General features: G+C 40.4%; 1 long non-coding RNA gene across 1 annotated transcript; it reads right to left on the reverse strand.

Moving 5' to 3' along the window:
- Nucleotides 1-561: 561 nt before the first annotated feature.
- Nucleotides 562-15,000, reverse strand: LOC144283355 (uncharacterized). The gene is made up of 3 exons (XR_013351880.1): nucleotides 14,600-15,000; nucleotides 13,416-14,298; nucleotides 562-978 (listed from the first exon to the last, which is right to left on the reverse strand). It is a non-coding gene; the product is annotated as an uncharacterized LOC144283355 (long non-coding RNA).
- Nucleotides 15,001-15,689: the final 689 nt, after the last annotated feature.

The raw sequence follows: 15,689 nt of genomic DNA on the forward strand, positions 1-15,689 counted from the left end.
GTAACCAGTGAGCAGTGGAATCGTTCAGATTGACTCAATCCGAATGCAAAGCCCTTCATTTTAACTAGCACCCCCATGCTGCAAGCAAATCTTTGGTATTCTCCTGGAGGGCTTAAATCATGACTAATTCATGGTACTCTTAGGGCTGTAACAAATCTCAAATTCTAACTGGTCCAAATCAATGACAATCATGAAGCTGTCAATCTAGTATTTCCTAAAACATGTTTCAAAAAATATTTGTACCATGAAGTGTTCTTTTGGGATTGGTGAAGGGTGGGAGTGAGGAGGATTCTCTAGTTAAATAAGTTTGGAAAACACTATACATGCTACATGTTTTTGTAGAGGCATAGCAAATATCAATGTATTAAACTTTCTGATAAGGACATCTGTTTGACTCCAGAATTCTTTTTTACCCAAATACCAAGAATTATTGACCTTCAGAAGACTGTTTGTTTCAACCCTATGTAATACTGAAAACAAGTAATTATTCAACTGTTTTTGAATACTTCCATTATTAAGGGATTCATTACCAGCCAAGGCGGTCCTCTATTTTTAGATAGCTTTTATTGACAGAAAATTCTTTTTTTTTTTTTTTTTTTGTTAAAAGGATATGTTTTGTCCTCTGCCCATTGGTACTAATGCGACCCTTAAAGTTACAAAGAAAATGTCTTGACCTGGTTAATTTATGCTGCAGTACCAGATGTCAGTGATTTATAACAACAAACATTTTTTTTTTCTTGCCCATGTATCTATCAGTTCCAGTTGAGCTGAGTCTCTGCTCTTTGCTCTTCTTCATTTCAGGGCTGAAGGAGCACACTCCATCTTGGTTCTGGGGCCAAGGAGAGAGTGTGAAGGAGGAGTCACACCTAGTTCTTACAGCTGAGCTGTGGTAATCACCCCTTTCTTTCACATTTTGTTGATCAAAGCAAGTCACATGATCCAGCTGATCATCAAAGAAGCTGAGAAGGTATGATCCTTCTAGGGAGAGAATAACCAATACTGAGGAACTATAATACAATCAATGCCATATAGTCAAATTTGAAAATAATTACTAAATAGGTTTTGGTACCAGTTCCAATATGTGTGGAGGATGGCATCAGATTCCACAGGTTAAAAGCTCAGTCCTACAAGACTGCTCACTTTCCCCTCCTCCCCACCAACTTTCAGGCCCCTTTTGCAAGTAAAGATTGTTACCTGTATTTCTGACTAACTGGCTGTACATTATGGGTTCCTAAGACCCCTCCTCAGGTTTGATTAATTTGCTAGAGCAACTCACAGAACTCAGAGAAACTTTTACTTACCTGATTACTGGTTTATTATAAAAGGATATAACTCAGGAACAGTCAGATGGAAGAGATGCATGGGGTAAGGCATGGGAAAAGAGCGTAGAGCTTTCATGCTTTCTTAGAGCTCAGATTTCCATGTGTTCATCACCCTGGAACTCTCAGATCTCCCTTCTTTTGGGTTTTTATGGAAGCTTCATTACGTAGGCATAATTGATTAGATTGGCAATTGAACTCCATCTCTAGCTCCTCTGCCCTCCCCGGATGTGGCAGTGGGGGAGGGACTGAAAATTCCAACCCTCTAATCTCAGGGTTGGTTCCCCTGGCAACCAACCCTCATTCTTAAATTGCCTAAGGGCTTTCCGAAAGTCATCTCCTTAACATAACAAAAGACAACTTTATCTCACAGGAAATTCACAGTTTTAGGAGCTGTGAGCCAGAAATGGGGAGGAAGACCACATATATATTTCTTATTCTAAATCACATATCGGAGCTACCATGTGCTCCACAGCCTGGCTTCCCCAGCTTCTCCAATTTCCAGTTCTTTTTTTGTTCTTCCATGACATGGTTCTGAGTCTCTTGGGATCTCCCTTCCCTAAATATGTTCCCGCTAATCATAACAATTATAATTAATACTAATTATTGCAATTATAATTAATAGTTATAATTAATAATAACAACTGGTGAATAGAAGTCTGCTCCACTATTTATCAGCATTATTTCATAATGCTCCCAGGAGACAGATATTATACATGCATACAAATGTGCAGATGGGGAAACTGAGGCTCAGGAAGTTTAATTGATTTAACCAAATTCACACAGCTGGTACCTCACAGAGGCTGTCTGACTATAAAGCTCATTAACCTCTAATGAACATGCTGCCTCCCTGTGTAGCTCTGTTCCCTAGATGTGTATGAGAAGCTGAGCATGGGCTGACTCCTTACTAGTCTTAAGAACATATGCTATGGGGTACAAATGTCCAAAAATGAGATAGAAATTCTATAATTCAACATTGAAGCAAGAACAAGAATATGTTGGCATATCTTTCAGAATCCCTGTGTCCTCCGAGCACCTGGAGGTCTATTTGTGCATTTAATGTACATCCAAACCATCTGTGCATACTGGGTACAATAATCAACAGAGTAATTTACGGACATGATCTGGATCACAGACGGAAAAAATATTTTGCTTTATATGTCAACTTTGACTTTTTTTTTTTTTTAACAAATGACCACATTGAGGGTATGTTGAAAAGGATCTTGAGGGATCTTTAAGAAAGTGTGGCATAATCCGTAAGCAATGTCTTCTAAGAGAAAGTAAGAAGGAAGCTGTGCTATGCATACCAAGCATCTGTCATTCCAATCATAGAGAATGCCACCCTTATGATCTAGGGAATAGAGTTTCTTGGAAAAATAGTGAACTAATATTTGATTTTATAAAAAGGAAGGAGAAAAAGAATATTATTTTAGCACCTGTCATTGGGCATATGCTTTATTTCACTTACTACTCATGACACAGTGCAAGTGGGTATTAGTGTCCCCATTTCACGATCAAGAAGATGAAGGCTCAGAGATGTCAACTAACCCCTTCTGAGAGCCATAGCTAGTAAATGGTAGAAACAGGATCCAGTTTTAGGTCTGATGGACTCTTGATGCTACCCCACGACATGCCACCTTCTAAAATGCTCAGTGCAATAAAATGTCCCACCAGTTCAACTCATTGTTATGCCAAAACGTGGCCCAATTCCAGTCTATCTGACACTTTTCTGTCCCTTTGTTTCCTCCTCACTGGCTGAAGACTCATTCCTCTCAGAACACAAATGGCTTTGAGACAAGATACTTAGTGTTGGACCAGATCATGCTTCCTAAAGGTGCAGGTTTGCATCACAACTTTACATAAATGCTCTTGGCACTGACAGCAGGAGGCAGGCAGGAGTGTGGCTCTGCCATGTGACAAATATAGAGCTGCTGTCCTGAAAACTCTAACAAGAGACTAACCCTCAAGGGAGATGCCATGCAATAAATAATTTTTGCCATAACACATTCCTTCCCTTTGCATAAATTTAACACCCGCTCTCTGTACAATATGTGATCTTCCTGCTAACTCTCCATAGACAGAAATAGCTCTGGTAAAATGTGATAAAGACAAGTGACAGAAAGGAAGGGAGACACGACACATTGGAGAACCTAGCTTTACTGCCGGCTCTTCTACAATGGATATTACTATTTACATCCTTCATAATGGACAATATACAAAGGATGACCACAATAGGCAGCAATTTGGGACTATAAGATTTTGGTTCCCTGTTTCCTCTGCCCAATGCTACTTGGCTGCCAGCCTCTGCTTCCTTCCTTTCCCCACAGCGATGGCCACAGACCATTTCCCTTACCCTAGACATGCAGCCCAGGCACCAGCCTCAAGAGCCAATATGACCTACAGTGGAGTAGTTCTAAGGAGGTCTAGCAAAACTCATATATTCAGCTTGTATATTCTGGATTTTCGGCTCAGTTAAGATTGCTGTGGAACTTTGAAGGGACCCTGCAAATATCTGTAAGCCTCTTTTTCTTTCTTTTTTTTTTCTGGAGAGAAGATCACTAACACAAAAAGTCAGCCTTAGATGTTTCCAGCCACCTAAACATTTCCCCCCGTATCTTATCTCCCTGCAAAGAGGACCTTTTAGTACCTAGAAAATCTTGAATTTTTGGGCAGTGCCCTATGTTCTCTTTGGTTTAAATAGCCTGTGTAATCTTAATGTTCCAATCTCTAGGGAGGAAGCACACTGAAAATATTCCATATTCCTGTGGACAGAGGCACCCTTGGTTAGGTAAGGGCATCTGCTCAACATTCCTAATTTCCAGAATTCTGCTAATGGCACACTTTCCCTTGCATTGCTCTTCTCCTTTCCATGTCATTCTGTTGAGAATACCGGTTACAGTAGTAGCTCACCATCCTCCACTTCTAAGCTTCAATGTGACCACATGATCTATAGACTCCATCCCTGAAAATCAAACAAGGAGCATTCCAAGGGACAGATATGTCACTAAAGTAAGAGTAATCAAAACCCAAACATGGAATTGGGCAGAAGTTTTTTCAGTTTCAGGTGACCGAATTACCTACCCAAACTTGTTTAGACAGAAAATACAGTCTATGGGTCTTTGTAAATTAGAAGACAAAAGTAGATGCACTCCAAAAACAGCTGAATCTGGGATCCCTGGGTGGCGCAGCGGTTTAGTGCCTGTCTTTGGCCCAGGGCGAGATCCTGGAGACCCGGGATCGAATCCCACATCAGGCTCCTGGTGCATGGAGCCTGCTTCTCCCTCTGCCTGTGTCTCTGCCTCTCTCTCTCTCTCTCTGTGACTATCATAAATAAATAAAAATAAAAAAAACAAAACAAAACAAAAAACAGCTGAATTAAGGACTTCAAAGGTTCTCCCCAGATATAGGTCTCTCTCCATTGGTTCTTTGCTGTCCTTCACCCACATGTCTGGGTCTTTGCATTTTTCTGTGTTGGCTTCACTAACAAGGACAATCTCCTGATGTGATGGCAAAGGTACCCACTAACAGTTCCAGGCTTGGGCTCCATGACACTGGCAATCTGGACAAAGTAGAACACCTCTTTTCCAATGGATACAGCCCTAGGACTGACTCTTACTTGTCAATGGGTTGATTCCTAATTCCAGTCAAAAAGCTTATACTATTTTTAGATAAAGCTGCATCATATGCACCTGGAAGAGATGGCCTCTTCTCCATCCAAGAGATGGAAAGGAATACCAAGATTCCTTTCTGATGAGCTGTTGACTTAGACTTTGGTATATCAAGAAGGAGATACAGCTACCAGAAGACACACCAAAATATAAACAGCTGAATATGGGGAGATGATACACAAAATAGAACTCAGCCCCAGCTCACTTTTCTCATCTCCCTAGACAAAGGCACCAGCTGCATATAATGAGAGGTATGAGAGTCTGTCAAATGTCCCACCTGCCTGGCATGGTGCATGCCTCTCTATGGTAACCACATGGACCTGGGGTTCAAACATTTCGCAGAAGCTTACTCCTGAGCACTGAGCTTGATATCACATTGCCTCTTACCTCAATGCTGGTCAAAGGACTCTCTTGGCTACTGCTTTCTATGTCTCAATGATCCAAGAATAGCCATAAATATTGAGTGGTAACACTAACAAGTGAGCCCCTGCTGCTTTCTTATGAACTGGGTACCCATTCTCGTCACTCAATTCTTGTCTAAGTCTAGCTTATATGTTTCAGTTATAGTTTTGGCTGCTGGCCTTGTATATCAGTCCCCTTAGGACTTCATTTCCCTAGAAATTGAAGCTATGTCTTTGAATGCCTCCAGCTAGTACTGTGGAAGCTGTGGTGTGCTAGCATTGCTACAGAGTGGTCACAATCTGCCACAATGGTAAAAGTCATCAAGTCCCAGACTCAGTTATTAAACTACCTGCTTGACATCCCCACTAATGTCACCTCTGGCTCAACATGACCAGAATTCATCACACCAAATCTCTTATCCCCATGCCACTTTCCCACCAATGCTCTTGGTTTCAGTAGATGGCATCACTACCTTTCCATTAGCCCAATCCAGAAATGCAGAGGTCATCCTTGACTCTCCCTGACACTTTGCCTTGCTTGATTCCACTCCAGAGTCAACCACCCTGTCCTATTGATCCTACTCCCTTTAATTTGTTGGGACTGTCATTCATCCCCTTCCCTACTTCTAGCATCTCAGCCCAAGCCCCCAGCATCTTTTAGCCTGACCACAGGTCTCTCTGTGTCCATTCTTGTCCTGCTCCAGTCCATTATCCACATTGCAGCCAGAGAGTTCATTTCAAACTACAACATGGAGTTTGTTGATTCCACACATACTGCCTTCTGGTCATTCCTTTTGCCTCAGCCCTATTCATCCTCTAAGGCTTAGATTAAATGCAACTCCCTCAGGTCAATTTTCCTTGACCATTTCCCTAGCACCTATATTTACTCTTCACAACGTTGATCAGAATGGTAGTGCCTCAATTATTTGTGCTACTATGTATTTCATATCTGCCCTCCCAGATAAATTAAATTCTATAGAAGGTGAGTGCTCTGATTCTCTTCCACTGCCTTTCCAGACCCTAGTTCCTCACATAGTTAATACTCCTTAAATAGTTAACAAATAAACTTATGAATGACTATCACAGCACATTCAAGCAATCTAAAGAGATCCTAAATACTCTTCATTCTGGAATGCTGCAAAGAAAAAAATCTCTGTTTTGAAGGTGGGACTAGATAATCCTTAGAGTTCCTTCCAAGTAATCATTTTTTTAAAAATTCTTTCTCAAAGTCTCATTGTCCTAATGCTAAATGCTAGTCAGCATTGCTGAGTATCACAGCTGGAACATGGAAGATAGAAGAGGTAATCTTAGCATTTACTAAATTAAACCATCATGGGATGTACCATTAGCTGTTATAGTGTGTCTTTAAGTCACCTATTTCCATTCTGTTTTCAAGCTCTTTCTTCCAAAATGGGAGAGGGGACAAAATTCTATTGGCCCAATTTATGATATTTTAAAAGAAATTTTAACCTATCAGCCCAATAAATTAGAGGAGAGTTTTAGGCCTTACAAAAAGTTCACCAGAGAGGTTCCTTGAAACAGCAAACTCTCTAAAGGCATTTAAAATTGGATTCGATTTACAAAAATTTGATTTGCACATAACTATTCAGGAACATATCGATTGTTTAAAGTGAGGTACACGGGGACATAACTACTTTTAATCTTTTATAACAAAGGCAGCAATTAAAATTGCTTTTGCTAAGCAATTTTTGAAATGGAGGGTTCGATATCTTTTCTGGCTTCCCACTCCTCAGAAGACTCCCTCTCTCCCCACACACTTTTCTCCTCCTAATTAAATGAGGTAACCATTTTGGATTCTCTATAGAATGCAGTTTATGACAGAATCATACTCCCATCTTATGGATCCTGAAAAAGTCATGCTGGGGGCTTAATTTCATTTCCATCCCTCTTTGTTAATACAGCCCTTCCTAGTCTCACTTTGTGGAAGCATTGTTAGGGAGGGATCGATTTGTTGGTTATTAAAAAATGGTCAATTACGGTGGTATTACCTGCCTTGTATTCCCCAATCACAGTGTCATTTTCAACCCACGAAAAAGTTTGCCCTTTGTGTGTGTCTGTTTGCTTTATTTGGCGTGTGGTACGGAGTGCCTAATAAGGAATCTTGATGGCAGTTTGCTTCATCTCCAGATTGAATTTCTTTATAGATCAGCCTCAGTAATTCATTTCCCAACTGGTTCTAATCAATACAGCTCGACACGCTTAAGGTTAGAGAAACTCACAAAACTGTGCTACTGATTGGGCATCTCAACGCCCCTTCTTCATAAAGGCTTTCTTTGATGGTGACCTGTCCAGCTGATCCACAGCCTCTTAGTGGAGTTAGGGCCTGTGCTCTACCCAGGCCCCAAAGCTGCCATTGTCTTGTTTTCTTTGATTCTGGGAAGCCAGAGGCCAGAGAGGCTTTTATGAAAACAGCATAATGTGAAGGGGAGATGAATAGGGGCGCCTCTGGTGTCCTGGGGACTTGCCGTTGAGCCTCAATGAGTGGCTCAACCGTTCTGAGATTCCACTTCAGCATCTACAGAATAAGGCAACTAGACCTGTTGATATCTGTCTGAGGTCTTGCTGACCTCTGAAGTGCTAAGAACTCTGTGTGGAGACAGAGAGACCTGCTGTATTCCAAGTACCTGTCTCATTTTTTAGCAGTGCACTCTGAAATGACCATCATTTGGATAAAGGGATGGAAACCACTGTTTCTAGATTATGAAAAAAAAATGCTTGCCCTCTGCTACAGTATTCCAAGCCTGTCTCTCATACCTCCTAGCTGTGTGGCCTTGACCAAGTCACATTGTCATTCCCAGGTGGTTTCCATATCTGTAAAATGGGCCCATTCAGGGGATGCTGTGAGGGTCACAGAAGGTCACGGACATGAGAAGCACTTTGAAAAGTAAAACAGAATGCATAACAGGGACTGTTGACCAGGTGGCCATTGCACTGCCAGAAAGCAGAGGCTTGCACATCACCCTAGAGCTTCATAAATCTGGCTTCTTCTTGCTGCCTTCTCTCCCAGCCTCCCCACTGCAGTTGTAGTTTTACACCAGGCCAGAAATCATGGCTTGTTTCCAAGTCATCGGAGTGCAGAGACTCATTACTGTCAGCAGTGACACCATTCTCAGGGGGTGATGCAGAGATTCAGCCAAGAAAGCCCAGCCAGCCTGTCCACCCCACCATGCTAATGCCTAATACCACCGGTAAAATAGCCAGTCAGCCAACCAATGCTCTGGCAACAAATTGGCACATAGGACTCATGAATGCTCCAAGTAGAGGATCAACAGTGAGGGTGAACTGGCCTCATACCCTTTCAGATCTACAGTGGCATTCATCAACCATTTAGTAAAGTTCTAGCATGAAGCACATTTATGCCTTTTTCCTAAAATGCTACCAATGCTGATTTTTTTTTTTTTTCTCAGATGGAATATACGTAGATCCTGGACCTGGAAATTTAGTTCATTTCAGCCATCATTTCTTTTAAGTATCTGTAGTGTCCTGAATCCTTACTTGGAGCCAAATTTTATACCAATCACATTCTACAGATGATTTAATTTATTTTTCACATCATCTGTAGTAGGTATTCACTTGGTAACACGTTTGAGTGAACAATTACAGTTAAATAATGAATATATGTTGCATGCTCTCTACATGCTAGGTATCGGTTAGTCACTAGAGAGGAAAATGGGCAAGGTAGCTGCCGTTATTGAACTTATAGTCTAAGTACTGTGATCCTCATTTGTAAATAGAGAAACGGAAACACGGAATATGAGTTAATCTGTCCCAGATCACACAGCGAGATATCATCCGGTCAAAACTTTGAAAGTTAAGTCTGGCACTGCCCCATAGTGGAATAACTAGCACAAACTTACCTTCTGGTCCCAAACAACAATAAAATTTGTACAAAAAGATGAAGCAAGTGTTTTCACACATTGGACTGTGATCTTTCGCTAAAGAGAATCACATAAGATGAGCCTCATGTTTGGGCTCTTTGATTTGGGAATTCTAAAGCTAAAAATTATAATAATACTTAAATAGAATTTATCATATGACTTAACACATTAGAGATGGTAGAAGAATGGATCAATACACTTGAGATAGATGAATAGAAGTGGAAGGGTCTGAAGAATATCAGGGGGAGAGCTTGAGAAAGGGGACAGAGCCTCAGAGGCATGTGGGATAACATCAGTGCCTAGCATATGTATAATTGAGGCCCCCACATGAGAGGATTAAGAGAATACAGCAGAGAAAATATTTCAAAGAAAAATGGCTCAAATGTGCCAAATTTGATGAAAATATCAATTGCTATAGATCCAAAAAAATCAGCAAACCTGGAACAGGATAAATACAACAAAACTCTGGAATAGAAGAGAGACGATCTCAAGGATGTTAGAAAGATAAAACATTCCATAAGTTAGAGGAAATGAACAAATTTCTTAAAATGCATAATTTAATGAAAGTTACATAAGATTTTAAGAAATTGAAAATTTTATTCTAAAATTTATATGGAAATGCAAAAGACCTAGAAAACAAAATATTCTTAAAAAGGAAAATGTGGAAGACTTATGCTATGCAATTTCTAGACTGACTATAAAGCTACAGCAGTCAATACAGTGTAATAATAGCCTAAGGACAGACAAATAAGTCAATAGAATAGAACTAGAGAATCCAGAGATAGACCTATACATTTGGACATTTGTATCAGTTGATTCTCAAAAAAAAAAATGCATGTTACTAATTTAGCAAAAAAAAAAGGAAATTTTATTCAACAAATGTGGGAAAAAGGGATTCCAATACTTGCCTAATAAAACACAAAAAAATTAATTTAAGAGACATCATGGACATACACATAAAAAGCAAGTACTATTAATCTCTTTAAGAAAAAAGAGGATATATTCAAACTTTGGTGCGTCAAAGATTTCTTAGAAAAGATACAAAAATAACTAACTCCCAAAGAAAAAATTGATAAATTGGACTTTACCAAAATTAGAGACTTCTAGTCATTAAAAAAAAGAAAAAAGAAAAAGTCTGTTAAGAATATGAACTGGCAAGCCACACACTGGGAGAAATTATTCACAGTGCATATATCTGACAAAAGACCCAAATCCATACTATAAAAAATCCCTTTAAGTCAATAATTTTTAAGTAGTCATAAAAATAGACAAAAGACTTGAACAGACGCTTCACAAAAGAAAATGTATTAATGCGTAATGAGCTTATAGAAAGAGCTCAGTGTCCTTAGTCATTGGGGAAATGCAAATTAAAACCACAATGAAATACCACTATGGATCTAGTAGAATGGGTGAAATTTAAATAATAACACCAAATGTTGCCTATGATGTAAAGCCACCAGAACCTTCATATACTACAGGCAGGATTGTGGTAATACAAATGCTTTGGATAACTGGCAATTTCTTAAAAAGTTATATATCTATCCTAGGATCCATCAAATTTGTTTGTAGGTATTTTACCCAAGATAAATGAAAATATACATCCAGGGAAAGACTTGTCTTAAGTGTAACCGCTTGGTTAAAAAGTCACAATCTGGAAATGACCCATCATGAGAAGAATGTGTAAGTATATGATAATGCATTATATTCTATATATTATATAATTTTTGTGAACTACTAATTAGCGATAAATGCTCTGTATTGTTATCCACAGCGACATGAATGCATTCTAAGAACATCATACCACATGAAATACATCCTGTATTCTTCATTTACATGAAAATTCCAGGACAGGCAAAGCTAATCCATGATGAGAACGCCAGTTGTCTTGGGAGCAGTGGGGATTACATGGGAAGGGTCATAGAGAAATTTCTGGGTGATAAAAATATTCTTTATTATTACTGGTGTTTTTTGTTACATGGGAGAATGCATTTGTTAAGACTCATTGAGCTGTACCTTTAAAATCCTGCTTAACTTCCCTGTATATAAAAGTTACTGTATTTAAAATAATCCAGTCTGTCTGACCCCACCACCGACCACATTTTTTTCTGCTCTACTGTGCTGGATATCAGGCAAAAAGTTAGCAACTGGGAATTTTACTACCCTGAAATGAGTCAGCGCATTGTGAAGTAGAGAATGGATTCCTCTATCAGATGAGCGAAAGTGAGCATGCTGTTTATAAACTGTGAAGGTGACAGAAACATTTATATTTATTATTTAAAAATTATTATTAACTGTTAAAGCAGTGCCACACCCTGGGAATTTTGGAAAAAGTGGCCATTTGTATTACCTCTTGCTGCAGGGGAAATTACTGTAAAATAGCAAATATTATGTCCTCATGTTTTCTGTGTGTCAGGTGTGGAGGCCGAGAAAATCAAGGCCATTCCACCTTAAGTTCAGCGTTAGCACAAGTGCAGCCATCCCAGGCCCCTGTGAATAAGAGCTGAGACTTACCTTGCTTCAATTACAGGAAAAAACAGCTTAGAGCTTAACGCCCTAGAAAGCTCCATATTAGAATGAGAACAGAGCTCAAGCCAGTGGCAGAAAGTCCCATATCAGAATGAGAACAGAGCTTAATGCCCTTGAAAGCCCCATATCAGAATGTATACAGAACTTGAGAAACTCCCCCCCCTCCCTTCTGGAGGTCCCCTAGACCAGCCCATAAAACTAAGCTGAAACCCACCTCGGGGTCCAAGTCCCTGCTCCTCTGTGTCGGGTACACTTGGACCCAAGCTCGAGCTTGTAAATAAACCCTCTTGTGTTTGCATCCGTGTCGGCTCCTTGGTGGTTTCTCGGATTCGTAATCTTGGGCACAACAGCTCTGGGTGTCCCAGAAGGTTGCAGTTACATCCTCAGTGGGGGTGCAGTTATCCGAGGACTGGAGGGTCCTCTTCCAAATTCATTCCATGGTTGTTGACTGGCCTCAGTCCCTCACTGGTGACTAATAGGAGCCCTACGGGGGATCCCTGGGAGGCTCAGAAGTTTAGCACCTGCCTTTGGCCCGGGGTGTGATCCTGGGGTCCCTGATCGAGTCCCACATCGGGCTCCCTGTGGGGAATCTGCTTCTCCCTCTGCCTGTGTCTCTGCCTCTCTCTCTTTCTGTCTCTCATGAATAAATGAATAAATAATCTAAAAAAAAAGAGGCCTACGTTCCTTGCCAAGTGGGCCTCATTAGACTGCTGGGAGTCCACACAACAAAGCAGCTGGCTTCCCTCAGAGCAAGTGGTCCAAGAGAAAGAGCACAAGACCAAAATGGAAATCACCTTGTCTACCAAACCCTAGCCTCAGAAGTGACCTTCCATCACCTTGCAGGGTTCTGTTGGCCACCCAGACCATCCTGGTATGAGTGGGAGGGGCTGTGCCAGGACAAACACCAGGAGGTGGAATCATTGGGTGCCATCTTGGAAGCTGGCTGTCACTTTTTATCCCTGCTCTGTAGATGTGTGATTTAGAACAAGTCAGTTATTCAAATCCCAGTTTCTTAATCTATGAAATGGGAAGGACTAATTACATTTGCCTCAAAGGATTCAATTGGCAATGTTTGAAGTTTCTTAGGAGGGAATCTGGAATGGAGTAAATTTTCATAAGTGTTATGTTAAAACACAAATAAATGAGTATAGGACATGCCTACTATCACTCTCCTGGCCATATAGCCTGCTTAATATTTTCCAACTGATTGAACATCTGGATCAACTTTTAGAGATGGATCCTCCTTCTAATGTGGACCCCTGAAGCTAGTAAGTTCTATAATCAACCCATACTCAGTGACTCCCTCCCATCTCTGCTTTATTTATCCCACGTGTGTGGTATCTTTTACCTTTTCTTCTCCTATGAGCTCTCTTGAAGGAATCCTGTGCTTTAATCTTTGAATTTTCCAAAGCCACTGTTTGAATCTTGTATTGATTTTCACATAGCCAGTGCTCAAACACTATTTGCTGGCTACAGATGTTTTCCAGAGCAAATTATCCAGGAGGTGAAAGCAACTGTCATAGATATATTAATTGATTATTGCCCCAGAAATGATGTAAGATAAGCTACCCCCAAACTGAAAACGATAGAACAACCACTTACTCTCTTGCTCATAGGTCCACAGGTCAATGGACTATTGGTTGATCTTGGCTGGGTTAGACTGGGTGGCTCTGCTTCAGGCTGTGTGAGTCAACTGGGCCTGGTTTCTCACTGCAATTTAGGCTGAGGTCTGTGCCACATGGGTTTATGTCAGGGAACAAGGCTTAGGGTAAGTGCCTACTCAGGAGACCGTCTTCCCAGGTAATGGTAAGAGCGCATGAGAGCAAATAGAATCAGGCACTGCATTTCATTGCATCTTCTTGCTTCATGAACGCAACCATCTCTTTGGCCAAAGCAGGTCACATGGCTGAGACCAAAGTCAATACCTCTGCTTCCAGTGAGAAGAACTTTAAAGTCACATGGAAAAGGCAGGAGCAAAGGAATGAAAGTTGGGGTCAATAGATCTGCTATATAGAATACAAAGTTGTCAGAACTAAGAGCCAAGCATTGCTGGGGAGAGTTGACGTTCTGAGAATATTTAATATTGCCCTTTCACATCTAAAACTTTGAAACACTTGTGGAATGAGTGAAACAGGAAATTGGATGAGAGGCTTTCTGCATAAGAGTAACATGATCCAGAGTGTGGATTTTCGAGATTCAACTCTGCTTTCCTCCTCTTACTCCTTGTGGGCCCTTCCTCAGCTCTTTCAGTTTCTCTTTTTCCTCAGATGAAAAGTAGAGATGGAGAAAAAAAAAAAAAAACTACTCAAGTTGTTGTGAAAATCAACATAAATTAACATATACAAACTTCTTTGGCTTTATTATGTGCTCCATGTTTGTTTCCCCATCTGTCCTGCTGAAGTGGCAGGGAGGATAGAGGGAGCTTTGGTTTTCCAGCAAGTTTCTGAGACCTGGACTCAGTCAGGAAAGGGCTCAGCTTTCTCGACTAAAAAAAAAAAAAAATAATGACAGGCAATTTTCACCACATCTTCCACTTGTTGCTCAAAGACAGACAAGCGATCAATTGTCACTTATTTTGCTTCTAAAACACTAAGTTATTACCATAGAAACATAATTATGAGTAATTAAGTAGAAACATTTTCTGAAACATTTTTGAATTAAAGTTCTAAATTTCTTTTTAGAAATTTACTCAATTCATATAAGCATAAGTCAAAAACTGTAGCACAAATCAAATCAGTTATTTGTGGTAATTTTATCAAAAAGAAATGAATGAAATCCTCTCTAACCTTATTCTGAATGTATAATTTCCAGCCTTTTCCTTATGAAGTGGCATTTAGCCTACTGAAGCAATCTGGAGTTTAACCTTGTTTTGCTTTTGCATCCAATAAAGGTCTGTGAGCAGGCCGACAGCTGTTGAGAAGTACCTTCCATCAGCACTAGAATTTATCTGGGCTCCCTTTGCTGGAGAATGCCAGAGAGGAATCCTTTAAGGTTTGCAAGAAACCCATCGCCTCTTCTCTCGTCTGTCCTTCCCCACACTCTACAACTTGTCTACCACCAAGCCAAAAATACATCTTATACCCAAAATACATTTCAAATCCATCTGCACAACCCAATTATCAGTGACATGGGTTGTGACTATATGCTTTCAGATGTCTCCCTGTCTACTCTTGATCACCATCCCAAGTCTTTGTCACATAGCAACCACAATGGTCTTTGAGAAATCTAGAATCACATCCTTCTCCCTCTGGAAGAAAGCCTTCCTATGCTTTCTTATTGTAGTTAAGATAAAAGCCCAATTTGCTGGGAGGCCATTAAGGGTCCACTTGGGCCTGCATGGTTTTGCCCTGGCCAACATTTTAACTTCTCTACTTCCTTAACCCCTCCATACTGAACTTTCCTCCCCAGCTATTTAGTATTCTAACCCTTTCCTTTTCAGGATGTTCACATGGGTTATCCCCTCCATCTGGAGCACACCTGCTTTTCTCTTCACATGTTAGGTTCATTCCCATCTGTCATCTCAGCTTAAATGTCAGCTCCACAAAGTGGTCTCCTTGATTCTCAGGAGCTGGCCTACTGTTCTCTGCTACCATCTCATTCACTTCTTTCACAGTGCTCATCCCAGTTTGTTATTATAAATGTATTTGTGTTTTGACTTATTTAACGTCTGACTCATCCACTGGATGTAAGACCCATAAGCATAGGGTGATATCTGTGTTTTGTTCACCGAGCATAATGGTGCATTGCCCTGTTCCTGATCCTGAAAGGTGCTCAATAATTACTTCTTAAGTGGATGACTGACTGAATGAATCAATAAAGGAGACGAAGTCATCAATATCTCCCAAGAAACCTAAAATATCTCTGAAACCCCATCAC

This window comes from Canis aureus, chromosome 14 (assembly GCF_053574225.1).
Source record: "Canis aureus isolate CA01 chromosome 14, VMU_Caureus_v.1.0, whole genome shotgun sequence".
NCBI lineage: Eukaryota > Metazoa > Chordata > Mammalia > Carnivora > Canidae > Canis > Canis aureus.